Source organism: Leptonychotes weddellii, chromosome 15 (assembly GCF_054177405.1).
Source record: "Leptonychotes weddellii isolate Sample4059 chromosome 15, ASM5417740v2, whole genome shotgun sequence".
Classification (NCBI taxonomy): Eukaryota; Metazoa; Chordata; class Mammalia; order Carnivora; family Phocidae; genus Leptonychotes; species Leptonychotes weddellii.
The window spans coordinates 32,506,532-32,521,611 of record NC_138383.1 but is presented as its reverse complement, the minus strand read 5'-3'; the positions used below and the strand labels follow the sequence as shown (position 1 = coordinate 32,521,611).

Sequence of the window (15,080 nt, the reverse complement as noted above, 5' to 3'; positions counted from 1 at the left end):
GGAGGGCCAGGCCCGCTTGGTAAAGCGCGATCGAGGGGAAAATAACGGCAGGCCGGCCAGTTGTCTGTCCTTTAAATTCCTGTGCTCTCCCAAGCGTGCAGGGAGCACCGGCGGCCTGCTGGGCCCCGGGAACAGCAAAAGCCATGGCCACCAGGTCCTGGCCCCCAGCGGTCTCCGGGCCCAATGAGGCGCTGCCGTCTCGCTCAACTCCGCCGCCCGGGCAGGAGAGCAAAGAAAGCTCTTCCTCAAGCCGAGAACCAAGACAACCTATCTCCCTCAGCACTATTTTCTCTCAACTTTGCTTCTCATCTTTTTTTTTTTTTAAAGATTTTATTTATTTATTTGTCAGAGAGAGAGAGACCGAACAAGCAGGGGGAGCAGCAGGCAGGGGGAGAAGGAGGCTTCCCGCCGAGCAGGGAGCCCAGGACCCTGGGATCATGACCTGAGCCGAAGGCAGACGCTCAACCAACTGAGCCACCCAGGCGCCCCAACTTTGCTTCTAATCTGAACCGCCTCCTGTGACGAGCTCAGAAAGAAAAGCCGTCGGCCTACGCCAAGTCTCTGGTTACTAGGCTCAGAAGGACTTGGCTCTGGGAGAAGACTTGAAATGTGCCCCTGGGTTATTGCCTAGGCCTCCCCGTGCCGGTGGAGGACTGAGTCTTATCCCGGGCACACGTATACGCGGGGAAGGGACTGGTACGGTGGAAAGTCTCCAGGGCTAAAATACCTACAGACTTGCTCAGCCCAGCCGAACAGGGGTACCAACGTCAGGAGACTAGGCTTTTACTCTTTTTGACCTATATTTAAATACCATTTCCTAAAGGGGTCAGTTAAAAGTACTCTCTTGCCAAACCGGAAAACACTACGCCTAAATAACAGCTAAATTCGGGGTTACTTCAAGGAGTGCAAGGAAAGAGTTGGTCATTTGAACACTGCCATACAAACTTGGCCGTATTTTCTCCTCCCTTGGCCCCAGACCGACAGGCACACTTGGCATCTGATGATGTTGCCAAAGCGCTGGAAGCAGAACCAACTGCGGGGCATGTGATGAGCTCTACCTATGGCCACACTGGGAGAAACTCCGCTCTCCGATCTGCAAGCCTCCCAATCTTGAAAGAAAATGACCAGATCTTCTCGCAGGGCTTAAAACTCGCTCCACCCCACCCCCAGTCCCCTCACCCTCCTCAGAAAAAAGGAGGACTTGGTGATTTCAGCCTCAAATACAATCTCCCACAGCTGTCCCACGGAGCTTGCTGGAAACCTGCCGGGCCCGCCTCTTCCACTGGGCCTGCCCCGGGAGAAAGAGGGGAGGTGTCAGGCCAAGGGGGATGAGAAAACTTGCTCCTCTGGAGGAGCCCCGCGGGCGGGGGCCAGGACGGCTAGTCAGCACCTGGGAGTTTGTCAGCCTGACAAGGATGCTGGCATTTCTTGGGAGACTGAGCCTGCTGAACAGGAAAATTACAGTTTTAATAACAGGGTAAGATAAATGACCTAGCCCAGGCAGGCTGAGTACAGTCGTAGTTAGAGGCAAGAAGGGAGATAATGTGATTTCTCCCCATTAAGTCCTAGAATCCTAAGTAATTTTAAGACAGTCACTTCTCCACTTGTTCACCTGCCCCAGGCAAATCATTTTAAGCGGATCAGTGGTTGTCATGGGCTTTCCCAAGGAGGAGAGAAGGGTCAGAATGGACCCATGGAGTAGAAGGGTAAGAATGTCAGGGTCCTAGGAAAGTAAGTGCTAGTGTGCAATGCGGCTCCAAACCATCTTGCTAACCACCCAAATCGAAGGCAGTAAAGTCACGTCCCCAAGGTTCTCCTCCAATCTATTTGGATTTTAATTAACTGCTCTGCGTGCCAAGGTACTTCTGCAGCAATGGGCTTTTCACAGACAGAAGATCTCAGAATTAACGGACTTAGGGTGAACCCACTGTGGAGGACTTCACAAAAATCCTTTTTAAAAAACCTAATTACGATGCCCCCAATCTTCAAAGAAGTACCCTTCTGACGTGGCAAACCAGAAAGCAGCTCCGTGGCAAGCCCGCCTGCGGTCACTACCATATATATTCCCGGAATTGTTCAAAGCAGCTGGGTTATAAGAGCACTAGGAAAAGTTGTCCACGTTGAGGATCATTAATACAGAATGCATTTTGCTTCATCTTGTATATTATCCTTAAAAAGGCAATTAAAGTACAATTGCAATGACTTTGAAAGGAAATGCTATGAAAGCCTATCAATATGGCTTAGTTATGCCTCTCTGAAATAACTGATAAGTAATTACATGGTTTGAGAAGTAAAGAAGAAAGAAGTCATTCTTCACTGGAAGGATGCTTCTCATCTGCCAGGCACTGAGCTAGGGACTACCTAGCGCTTTATCGTATGATCCTCACAATCCGGCAAGGCACATTAGGGATTTCACCCCATTTTCAGGTAAGACCAAGGTTCTGAGAGTAAAATACCTGTTAAAGGACATAGCTAGAGGGTAGTAAAGCCAAGATGTGACCCTAAATCACTTAAACTGTGAAGCCGGTGCTCTAAGGGCTACAAGAAGTCATCCTGATGCCACAATCACTCAAATAATAACAAAATCAGTCTGAGGGGAACGGGCTGCAGAGTATACAGAGCTTTTGCTTTCCATCTCGACGGGAGCTTTCCCATCAGCACACAGGCACGCTCTAAGATCTCCCAGATTTAAAAACTCACCCTTGTCATGAAGAAAGTACAGAGTACAACCCAACATATTTACACCAATCGCCCACTGGAATGGCTAAAATGGGAAAACTGGATACTAGCCACTGTTGGCAAGGATTTAAAGCAACTGGAACTCTAATATTCCTGGCAGAAGTGTAAACAGGTACAACGCACGTGTACACACACAGTGTAAACTGGTACAACACACAGTATAAACTGGTAACACACACACACACACACACACCATCGCTTGGCAATTTCACTTACAGGTATATTCCTAACAGAAACACATTCACCAAAAAGAGTACATGAGAAGGTTCACATGTTCACAGCAGTACGATTGTCCCAGCCCCAAGCTGGAAACCAGTCCAAATGTCCATCAACAGGAGAATGGAAAAACAAATTACAGTATTTTCATACAGCTGTGAGAATATACAAACCAGTGATACATGCAACAATACAGATTAACGATGAGTGAAGGAAGACAGGCACAAATGAACACATACTAAACAGTTCCGTCTATACAAAATTCAAACACAGGCAAACTAATCTATGGTGTTAGAAACAGGATAGTGGTTATCTTCGGGAGTAGGAAAATAAATGGAAAGGGACACAAGGGGGCTTCTGGTAACGTTTGGTTTCTTAGCGTGAGTGCTGGTTATATACACAGATGTTTACTTTGTGAAAATTTAAACCGTACACTTACAATTTGTACACTTCTCTCTTCTCATATTTCAATTAAAAGTTTTTTAAAGCATCTAGTAGAATATTTGCAAAACATAGTAACAAAATATTTTGACCTCAGTAAAGGTCCTTTTCTTGGCTCTCTTCTACATCAGAATTTCTTCAAATACTTGACTCCACTTCCTCAATCTCAAATTCACTCTTTAACCCTCTCCAGTCTCGCCTAAACCATTCTACCTAATTTCTTCTTCACAAGGTCACCATGGAATCCCAAGTGGCCAGATCCAAGTGACACTTCTCTATCTCTCTCTTATTCAACCTCCCAGCAGTGCCAGACACGAGCAACCCTTCCCTCCTCCTTGAAACACTCTCCACAGCTCTGCACCGTTGGTTTGCCTCCTATCTCAAAAGCCTCCTTGTTGGTTCTCCCCCCTCCCTCTGTTCTTCAGTGAGGTAGGGAGCTCCCAGGCTGTCTTTGGCACCCTCTCTGTCCACACTCTGTCTCCCAAGGACAGCCCTGTCAGGTGGCTGTGGTTACTATTTTTAAGCTCGATGATTTCATAAATTCCTCTCCCTATCCTACCTGTCCCCCTGCAGTGATCTCAATCACCATCTCTATTACGCCCATTTCCCTCCCTAGACCCTTTGAATTTGCTATTTGCTCCTGGAAGAGTCCCACCTGGACTCTTCTTGCCAGGATACCACATAGTTGGCTCCCTCTTGCCATTCACCCCTCAGTTTAAATGTCATTTTCTAATCTCATGCATAAGAGCACTAACTGATACGACTGGCTTACTTGTGAACTGCTTTTCCCCAACTAGAATTAACAAAACACATGAGACAGGGATTTTGTGCTCTATTGTAATTCCAGAGTCTAAAATGGCATCTTGGATGAAAGAACTGCTCCTAACTAGTTTCCCAGCTTCCGCTCTTGCCTCTCTCCAATTCTTTCTCCCCAACACACACAGACACTTAAAGCTCTTTAATGGAATCCCACTGCATTTTATTTTATGTTTTTTAAGATCTATTTATTTTAGAGAGAGGAGAAGAGAATCTCAAGCAGACTCCCCACTGAGCGTGGAGCCTGAAGCCAGGCTCAATCTCACGATCCTGAGATCATGGCCTGAGCAGAAACCAAGAGTCGAATGCTTAACCTACTGAGCCACGCAGGCGCCTCCCCCCACCCACTGCATTTTAGAAGGAAAACTCAACTCCTGGCATGGTTAAAAGACCCTGCCTATGCCACTAGTCCCTGTAGGCTTCCCCATTCGTGCCGTGCGGCTCCTCTCCCAGCTCACTAAGCTCCAAGCCCTGATGGCCTCTCACCGGTCTCGCACTCCGAGCTCCTTCCCGCCTGGATCGCTCCTCCTCATCATTCAGGTCGCGACTCCCACACCACCCACGTAGAGGAGCCCCCCTCAGTCACACGCTCTCTCCTTGCCCTTTCTGCTGCCCTCCTGGGCACTGCCATAATCTGTCATTACAAATGTTTGCTTACAGCCTGTCTACCTGCAGACTGGAACCTCCAAGGGCAGGGAACCCATCTGTCTTCACTTTTTTATCCGCATCTAGCAAGTGCCACTTTGCAGCAGGCACCCAAATTGGTGCAATGAACAAATGGAGGTCAGAGGAACCTTCAAGTATTTTATCAATACAGCCAATGAGGCAAGTACTAGTTATCTCTCCTTAGGGCCAGAGCATTTTGTCAACATTTACAGTGACATAAAGGGACTATGAAAAAAGTCCTTTATCAAAAACAAAGGGGAGCTAACCTTGGACGGGTTACTTAAGGTTTTTGAGCCTGTTTCCTCACCTGTATAAAAGAATAATCCCTCCCTGTTGAAAGGCAAGTGTAGGGGTGAAAAATAATATTCATAAAGTGCCTAACCTAGGGACACCTGGGTGGCTCAGTCGTTAAGCGTCTGCCTTCGGCTCAGGTCATGATCCCAGCGTCCTGGGATCGAACCCCGCATCAGGCTCCCTGCTCGGCGGGAAGCCTGCTTCTCCCTCTCCCACTCCCCCTGCTTGTGTTCCTGCTCTCGCTATCTCTCTCTGTCAAATAAATAAATCTTAAAGAATAAATAAATAAAAAATAAAGTACCTAGGGCGCCTGGGTGGCTCAGTCGGTTGGGCGACTGCCTTCGGCTCGGGTCGTGATCCTGGAGTCCCGGGATCGAGTCCCGCATCGGGCTCCCTGCTCGGCGGGGAGCCTGCTTCTCCCTCTGACCCTCCCCCCTCTCATGTGCTTTCTCTCTCATTCTCTCTCTCAAATAAATAAATAAAATCTTTAAAAATAAATAAATAAATAAAGTACCTAACCTATAGTAAGTGATCGATAAATAACATGTTAAAACTATAAAATGGCCACAGCCTAGATATTCAGTAGTGACTACTGGCTGGAAAGCCCAACATGTCTCTTGCTCTTTCTCTCTCTGGTCACACCAAGCTTGAGTTTCCCACCAGCTAAGGGATGAGGTTGGGTGGGGCTCTGGCACAGCTGATCACATCACCCACATAATAAAGAATCAGTCCTTATCTTAAGAACTCACCTGAAATTTAAAATCATCTCTCAACTTGGAAGGCTGCTTACTTTTAAAAATAAGTTTGAAAGGAAATTTGAAATCCCTCACAACTGTTTAAATTTAAAACAGAATCTCCGAGTCACAACTGGTATTTTCCAGTAAACCTGCCTATTACGGTGCCCGCCCTGACCAGGGAAGAGTTAAACCGCTGGTGACAACACAATGAGCATGAAATAGGGCAACTGTCGCATCTGCGAGGAAGTGAGTCGCAGAGTACACAACAGTATTTGCTGGGCCTGCGACAGTGAAGTGTGTTCTCTGTGATACTGAGATCATTTCCCAGACATTTGTTTTAGAATAAAGAATTCCAAACACCTAAGTCACAGAGGAGACAGATATATTGTGGAACTCTAGAACCCCAGGCCTGAATCAGATCGGCAGCCCTGCTGAAGTGGTGTCTGGGCTGGACATAAGGGATCGTTCACCAGGCTGGAACACAGAAGAGGAAAACATTTCCAAAGGCTTGAAATCCTAATCCTCCATAGCAGTCCCTAGGATGTGGGTAGTGGATAATGTGCATTTCCTAGATAGGAATTTCATTTGGGGGCTCAATTTTTAGAAAATAGACGAGTTAAAATAAAAATTCCCAACTATGTTTTACTTTGGTTTTAGACTCAGTCAGACATGACCTTAAATCCTGGCTCTAATACGGAGTAACTGAATGAGCTTGAGAAAGTAGCCTCCTGAGCTTCAGCGGAACATAAACTTAACCTACATCTCACAGGCTGGACACAGAGTAGGTGCTCAGTAGAAAGAGGGAGCATACCTTTACGAGCTTTCGAACATTACATAAAGAGCAGAAGATGGTACTAGACATTCAGCAAATGGCAGGCATTATAATAAGGCATGGGGCTACTGATTAAATGTTTGCCTCTCTCCAAACCAGCTCCCAGAGCCTCCATTCACACTAAGATGTCAGACTTCAAAGATACTAGGACTCCTGTGCCCTCCAGTTCTCAAGGTAGACTTTAATATAAAGGATCAAAGCTTTAGGTGAAAGAATTTCCTGTCATGTTATTTTAGGGGTAGACAAGGGAGAAATAGAATGTATTCAGACTCAGGGGTTCAGAAGTCCCTTCTCAGATGATCCTAGAAAACATCATTTTTTAAGTAAAAGTAAAAACACTACAAAACACCGAACATGTGCCAAGTGAGTGGTTTTGTCTGCATCTGTTGTGTATTTTAATACAATAATCCTGCAAACATCCAAACTAAATTGTTCCTTCTGTAAACCCAGAGGCTGGACCCTAAGGGTTGGCTAACTGGACCGGGGTCACAATGCTAGAGGGTGATTAACTGGTGGTCCTATGGAAAGAGGGGGATGCTTTCACCACCCACAACTCCCTTCCCATTAGCACCAGTAACTCAGAGCCTGTATGCTTGGAGAGCAGGTAAATGAGCTGCTTGCGGGAGAGACCATGGACATCACCGACGCACCAAGCCACCCCTTCAACACTTGAGGACCTCGTAAGAGGTGCGGCAGACAAAAAGCCATCCCTGAGAATCCACAATTTTAATTTATACATCCAGTAAGTCATCTGCATTTCCGATCTACTAAAACTTACAGGGTACTGATGCTACGAATAGACCCCCAACTTTCTAAAGAGAAATATTAATCCATATTTAAGAGGTTTCAGTTTCTATTCATGCCCATCTCTGTTCCAGCTGGAGGAAAGGCTTTTGACTTAATTGTCTCAACTACCTAACGCTCTATTACTCTCCTTTGAACACGTGTTTTCACTGGTGCCCATGAAATAATGATGAAAGCAAATCCTTAGCGCTCAGGGCCTCACCCTCCTAGCTATTAGCCCCAGCTCCGCTGCCGTCCTCCCAGCCCCTCAAATGCCAAGCTTATTCTGATTTTCAGGAACCTCCCGCAAGCCCACCTCGTGCAGCACTTATTTCCTCAGGAAAACCTCCTCTGACCCTGTCTGTGCTCTCCCAGCATCTCGGACACCTCCTGGTAAGTTTAATTCATTCATGTGACTATCTGGTTAGCACTACTTTCGGACAAGCCCCCTTCCAAGCCCAGCGACTCCGAGAGGAACAAAACCAGGCAAGGTCCCCGCCCCACAGGATTACTTGCTGAGGGGGTGAGCACGCTCACAGCACTGCATTTAATCAATGGGCTAACAATTTGTATAAATTCAAGTATTCTCCTACGGTAAGGGAAACAGGAGTCTACGGCTTAATTTTGAGCCTTGGTGCCAGGTAAGTGTGATCACCAGGTATTTGAAGTCTTACTAATAATAACAGCAATAAAGCTTTAAAAAAAAAAAAAAAGACACAAATTCATGCTTGAAAAAGCCACAGTCATGATTCCAGGGTAATGGGCAAATTAAGGGTTTTAAACCCAAATAACCATGGCAGTCCCTTGAGGGAAAGGCCTAATAGGAACACGCCTACCTCACACTTGCTGAAGATAAGTTTTTAGTGTCTGCTAAGACGACTTGAAAAATAGGAACAGTAACAGACTGAGTTTCTAGAAGTAGCAGAAAAATGTTAAAATTATCAGTTATGACAGCATTAGAAAGTCAGAAAAGGGACAGCCTCGAGGATGAACAAGAACAGGCATGTCCGTCCCCTCCCTGCGTGAGAAGGCACAGAAAGGCTTCAGTGGCCTCCCAGCGGCTTTGGTTCAGAATACACAGCACTGTGGTAAGAACTGCAAAGAATACAAATGACAGTGAAAACAACACATGGAGAAGTAAAATAACAGAGACAAGAAATGCCAGAAATCGAAGAGGCTCTACCAGATACACCCAGGTCTGGGCAGAGCTTTGCTGGTGGCTACCGACAGGCACAGCCCAAGCAAGACGAGACAAGAAACCACAGTCGAGGGTCTTGGAGCAAAAAGTGTTAAAATGACAATTTGAAGAAGGGAAAGGAGAGAGGTTTCACTTTCTGCTAGTAATAAATGAGCTCTTTTCCTGAAGTGATAACTGTTGTAAACAAGTGAAAAACATACACAATAATCACAAGTTATAAATGTTCTTGAAAACTCCCTGGTTTCAACTAGTTTATGACAAATATCTGCAGAGGGACCTCGGCATCTGCTATGCAGTTCAGGGAAAAGTAATTCTAACCAACGGACTTGTGCCAAAATCTCACCCTCGGGGTCTGACCAATTAAATGGCTGCTTCTTACTGTGGCCTTCAGGAGAGATGACAGACTGAACACTGCAGCGGAGAAGGCTACACATTTAATTTCAGCCCAGGCATTTTGCCCCAAAGGGTGAGTCAATCAGGAAAGAAAGCAGTTCAGAGTACAGTCTTCAAACAAGCTGAAAACAGAATAAACGGACCTGCAGTTTAATTACCACAGGATCCTTCTTCCATCAAAACTGATGACAAAGCGGGGCGCCTGGGTGGCTCAGTTGTTAGGTGTCTGCCTTCGGCTCGGGTCATGATCCCGGGGTCCTGGGATCGAGCCCCGCATCGGGCTCCCTGCTCCGCGGGAAGCCTGCTTCTCCCTCTCCCACTCCCCCGCTTGTGGTTCCCTCTCTCGCTGTCTCTCTCTCTGTCAAATAAATAAATAAATAAATCTTAAAAAAAAAAAACTGATGACAAAGCTCCTCAAGAATTAAGAGCCTGATCCCCCTGTACTCTTATGCAGGAAACAGGATTTACCAGACAGGCTTTTTCTAGACCGAAGAAGCTGCTTTCACGAGCTACTATCCCACTGACTGACTACCGGGTAACCAGGATGGAAACATTAAGGAAGGGGCACCTGGCGGGCTCAGTCGGTGAACTGTGTGACTCTTAATCTCGGGGTTGTGAGTTAGAGCCCCACACTGGGTGTGGAGATTACTTAAAAATAAAATCTTTGAAAAAACAAACAAACATTAATGAGGCCAGGGATTCGTATGGTGAGTGGGTCTCTGGCACAACCAATGCCCTGGGGAAAGGCAGCGCCTGGGGACATGAGTTCTGTCTAGGGCCAAAATCATGCAGTTTGCCTTTCCAAAGTGGACCGCACACAAGTTACTGCAGCCAAATGTCCAGTGTGGTGTGGACTCAACGAGGACTCTAAACCCTGGTGTTATTTAATCCCTTTAAACCTTATTTATTAAATATTATTACATTTAAAGGGTAATAGAAAGGATTAAAATAATGCATGTCAAGCATTTACTCCAGAGCTTAGCACCTAAAAGGTGCTCAAAAAAAGCTGGCTACAAATAAAGAAAATCTTTTTCAAGGTTCTCTAAAGTGGCAGAGTTTATCTGCTCTATCCCCTATCTACTTTTTAAGACCTGCTGATACCTTTACATCAGGCTCAATGTATTTTCTTTTTTTTTTTAAGATTTTATTTATTTATTTGACAGAGAGACAGCGACAGAGGGAACACAAGCAGGGGGAGTGGGAAAAGGAGAAGGAGACTCCCTGCGGAGCAGGGAGCCCGATGCGGGGCTCGATCCCAGGACCCCGGGATCATGACCTAAGCCACCCAGGCGCCCCTCAATGTTGTTCTCTAATGATCCTCCCAGAACTAAAGCACTCTAGGCCCCTCCCACCAGCTCTTAACTTTATAAGCCTGGGAGACCTTCTCTCAGAGGTGGTTTAGCCTCTGCGCAGCCCAGCCTGCTGGATTTCTTCCTAATTCTACCACACTGCCATTAAGTCTGTCACTTTTCCCACAGCGCGGCCAGTTTAGACTTTCTCCCTTAGCTCCTCAACCCTCTTGGCCTCCGGATTAAGAGAAGCGAACACCACCCCACCGTGTTCTGTAACTGCCCTGCTGCACTGAAGTCAAAGGGGAGTTTGCGATGAATCCAATGAATCCAGACCAACCACTCCCTTCCTCCCAGAGACCTTTGGCTTGGTTTGATGTCTGATCTCAATCTGAAAATAATGCTGACTTTGCTGAAATGTTTTCTGCTCCTGCGAGGATGTGATATGCCCACTATCTATCCCAAGAAGCAAAAATGGAGATTTCCAGTTCGCCTCATGCCGCAAAGAAAACCTTCATATCCTCATCATAATCTCTCCTTGGGAAGAACGCCTGTGTTTAACCTGGTCTTCAGGTTTTATTCTTTGCTGGTATATCCCACAATAGAGCGCAGACTGGCTCATATTCACCGCTCCTTGACAGATTCAAGAGAAGAAACACGTGTGCTGATATCAAGATGTCATAGTGCTGTTCTCATCGATGCTACTAAGATGTGCCACTTTACCTATTTGCTCCTGGAATTACAAAGTGGAAGCATAGTCTGCGATGTGGCAAGGATGCGGATGGCACAAAAAACATTACCCAGACTTTCACCTGTCCCATATTCATTCGTCTATGGTTGGAGGCCATCAGAATAGACCTGCTCTGGGGGCGCCTAAGTGGCTCAGATGGTTAAGCGTCTGCCTTCAGCTCAGGTCATGATCCCAGGGTCCTGGGATCTAGCCCCACATCAGGCTCCCTCTCAGTGGGGAGCCTGCTTCTCCCTCCGCCTCTGCCTCTCTCTCTCTCTGATTCTCATGAATAAACATAAAAAAAAAAAAAAAAGAATAGACCTGCTCTGGAATAGCTCAAGTGGTTATGGTAATCCACAGATCTCAAGATTATTCCTCACAGGATTATGCAAATTCAGCCTGCTGATGAACATAATAAAGCAGATTTCAGCAGTGGGAAGCAATGAGGAATGAGAAGGGGATTCAGAAAAGAGGGGTTCCTAAGACTGTTTACCAGCTGAGTGACATCTACCCTCCCCCCCCCAAGCAGACTGCTTATTTAATCTCTTCTCCAGAAATTTGCCTATAGGAGTAAAACAGTTCAACAGTTAGCATTAGATCCAGCCTTCAACACTCAAGGAAATTTTCAATTCAAAGACTACAACAGCCCCAGGATAATTTGTAAACTACCACACTCAGGAAACACTCAAAAGGTGTGCTAGAAATCCTGGAATCCGACAAAAGGAATCTGTAATTTATTATTATTTTTTAAAGATTTTATTTATTTATTTAATTGACAGAGAGAGAGAGAGAGAGACAGCATGAGGGGGAACACAGGTAGGGGGAGTGGGCAAGGGAGAAGCAGGCTTCCAGCTGAGCAGGGAGCCCAATGCGGGGCTTGATCCCAGGACCCTGGGATCATGACCTGAGCCGAAGGCAGTCGCCCAACCAACTGAGCCACCCAGGCGCCCCGGAATCTGTAATTTAAAAGGCTGGTGAATTACAGGCTAAGATTTCCTATTGTTATTAAGAAATAAATAGCCAAGCACAGCTTGGATCCCTCATCTACCAAAAGTAACAGACCAGCAGGCATTCAGGGGGTTCGCTTTATAAAGTATATGGATGCAATATGGTGTAAGTGAGGAAAAACCATCATGCACCAGGAAGAATGGCCTGATCCCTGGAAGAAAGAGTGCACCTGTATAAAGGCGAGGGCAGTGAAGGACTAGTTGCCTTAGCTCCTTTTCAAGCCAGAAACAGAGACATCTTCAGTCAAGCTCAAATACTAGAAGTCTTGACCTTTTAACTACACCAAGTTTCAAAACACAGACACACAAAGTTACAGTAAAGACAAGCACATCCTGTTTGCACTTGACTTCCTGTTCGGGGCCGGCTGATCTATTTACACTGCCGCTGCCTAGCCACAAAATAGGTAACCTTTCATATCTGCCAACAACCGGTTCACTGAGCACTATTTCACAGACAATAAAATACATTATTCTACCCGTCAGGTAGAAAAGATTCACCTAAAGAGCACCAAAACCCATCATGAGCCTCTAAGCCACTTTGTCTCTCCTATGCTTCCTAATGACATCTGACCTACATAATAAAAACTTAACACAAATATGCGCTGAGATAAGAAAATTAAGCCTGAAACAGAACGTGGAATATGGGGGCTGGGAAAAGCAAGGAAGAGTGGAAATGTTTTTATTATTAAACATGGGCCCCTTGGGCGCCTGGGTGGCTCAGTTGGTTAAGCGACTGCCTTCGGCTCAGGTCATGATCCTGGAGTCCCGGGATCGAGTCCCGCATCGGGCTCCCTGCTCAGCGGGGAGTCTGCTTCTCCCTCTGACCCTCCCCCCTCTCGTGCTCTCTCTTCCATTCTCTCTCTCAAATAAATAAAATCTTTAAAAAAAAAAAAAAACAAAAACGTGGGCCCCTTTTCAAAAGTAGAAGGAACAGATTCCTATCAGCCAGAATCCCCACTGAGCAGATCCCCGGAAGGGAATCACCGGGAGTGATTACAACAGTTAATAAAGGGCCCTTCTGGTGAACACTGCGCCCCCAATCCAACCAGCTACCAACCGGAGTCCACATGTCAGCAAAAGTTTTCCAGTTTTAGAGACCTGAAGCCCCCACTTGAAGTGAAATTTCCACCACTTTCAAAGAGCTAATAGTTCTCCCCACAAGCTATATTCAGTGTTGGGAGTAAATGCTGGACAATGAATATCCCAGTTTTTATGGACCTGTCAGCCTCCTTGGGTCTGTTTTCTTATCTGGAAAATAGGAAGGGTAAGATGACACAAATCTCTAATGTTTCTTCCAGCTATCGAAAAAGTTCCAGGATTCAACACTAAGAGTTAGAGGAAGCTTCTGTGGCTCCCAGCGTTATTTCTTTGGTCAAATAAGATACCTCTAACACCCCACAATTCAGTGTGAATATATGCCTTGATCTATACCTCTCAGTACTTAAGGATTCTTTTCCCTCTCCCTTGAAATGTGGATCAGAAAGTTTCCCCCTGAAGGCAAAATAACAAACCTTAAGGACTATTCTCTTTACACATGGTTTTTATATTAAGATCTTAATGTAGGGGCGCCTGGGTGGCTCAGTCGTTAAGCGTCTGCCTTTGGCTCAGGTCATGATCCCAGGGTCCTGGGATCGAGCCCCACATCGGGCTCCCTGCTCAGCGGGAAGCCTGCTTCTCCCTCTCCCACTTCCCCTGCTTGTGTTCCCTTTCTCACTGTGTCTTTCTCTGTCAAATAAATAAATAAAATCTTTAAAAAAAAAAAAAAGATCTTAATGTAATCACCACTCGGCCAATGCTGGTCATATGATTCCTGGACAGAATAAAGCCACAAAAGGATGAAGAAAATCTGACCAGCAGCTTGTGGCCCTCCCACACAGTGACTGCTAATAGCAAAAGAATGAGGCAAAATCTGGGTAAGAAAAGGGAGTGGTGAAGACAAGCTGGGTGAGTCAGTGAAAGGGAAAGCCCAGCAAGTTTAACAGAAAAGAAAAAGAAATGAGAAAAAAAGAAGAGCAAAGGGGGGAGGGGGGAAATCCAAACCAATGAGCAGAAACTTAAATTCTGCTTATCCATTCATCTATTCATCCAACAGACACCGAATGCCTACTATGTTACCTGCAGGGAACTGAACTAGACACTAGAGGAGATAAAAGGTCAACCAGATAAATCTGCTCAATGAGGTTATGGTCTAGTAGGAGAGATAAAGACATGTATACAAACTATTGAAACATATGCAGAAAGTATACTGTGCCATAAAGGAGACATAAAAGAGAATTCTCTACTATGAGACCCAGAGGAAGAAGTGATTACTCCCAGTGAGGGATCAGACAAGGAGGCTTCATAGGAAGAAAGACATTCCAAGCCAAAAACACAACAGAAACAAGGACACCCAAGTAGGAAATCAAGGACATATAGGTACAGTGAGTAACTGGATTTGATCTGAGATAGAAGTGGGCCTGAAGGAAGGGACGTTAATAACAATAGCTAGCAATCCACAGAGCCACGGCTAAATTGGTAACTGGATTGGAGTCAGACAAGTATTCCAAAGTCAGACTCAGAATTTGAGTTTAAATCCAGTGGAGAAGGAAGGAAGGAGGGTGACAAGTTAGGAGCTTGGAGGAATCTCAGAACCCATAAAATTAAGATAATAAAATTAACACAAAATCAATGTGTACAGATATACTTAAAGTCCCTCCAAAGAGATGCAATGTCTTCCAAACTAAAAGCAAGAAGACAGGAGGACAAAAGGGCTTGGGTAATGGCATTAACATATTTAAACGAAGAACATGACCACATATGGGCTCCTGGCTGACTCAGTCGGTAGAACATGTGGCTCTTGATCTGAAGGTTGTGAGTTGGAGCCCCACGTTGGGGGTAGAGATTGTTTAAAAATAAAATCTTAAAAAAAAAAAAAGTGACCACATCAAAGTGTGATCTAC

At 45.6% G+C, this 15,080-nt stretch overlaps 1 protein-coding gene across 7 annotated transcripts in view; it reads right to left on the bottom strand.

Annotated features, from left to right (window-relative positions):
* RFFL (ring finger and FYVE like domain containing E3 ubiquitin protein ligase) overlaps positions 1-15,080 on the bottom strand; it is a 65,130-nt gene that overhangs the window by 21,398 nt on the left and 28,652 nt on the right. The window lies entirely within an intron of this gene.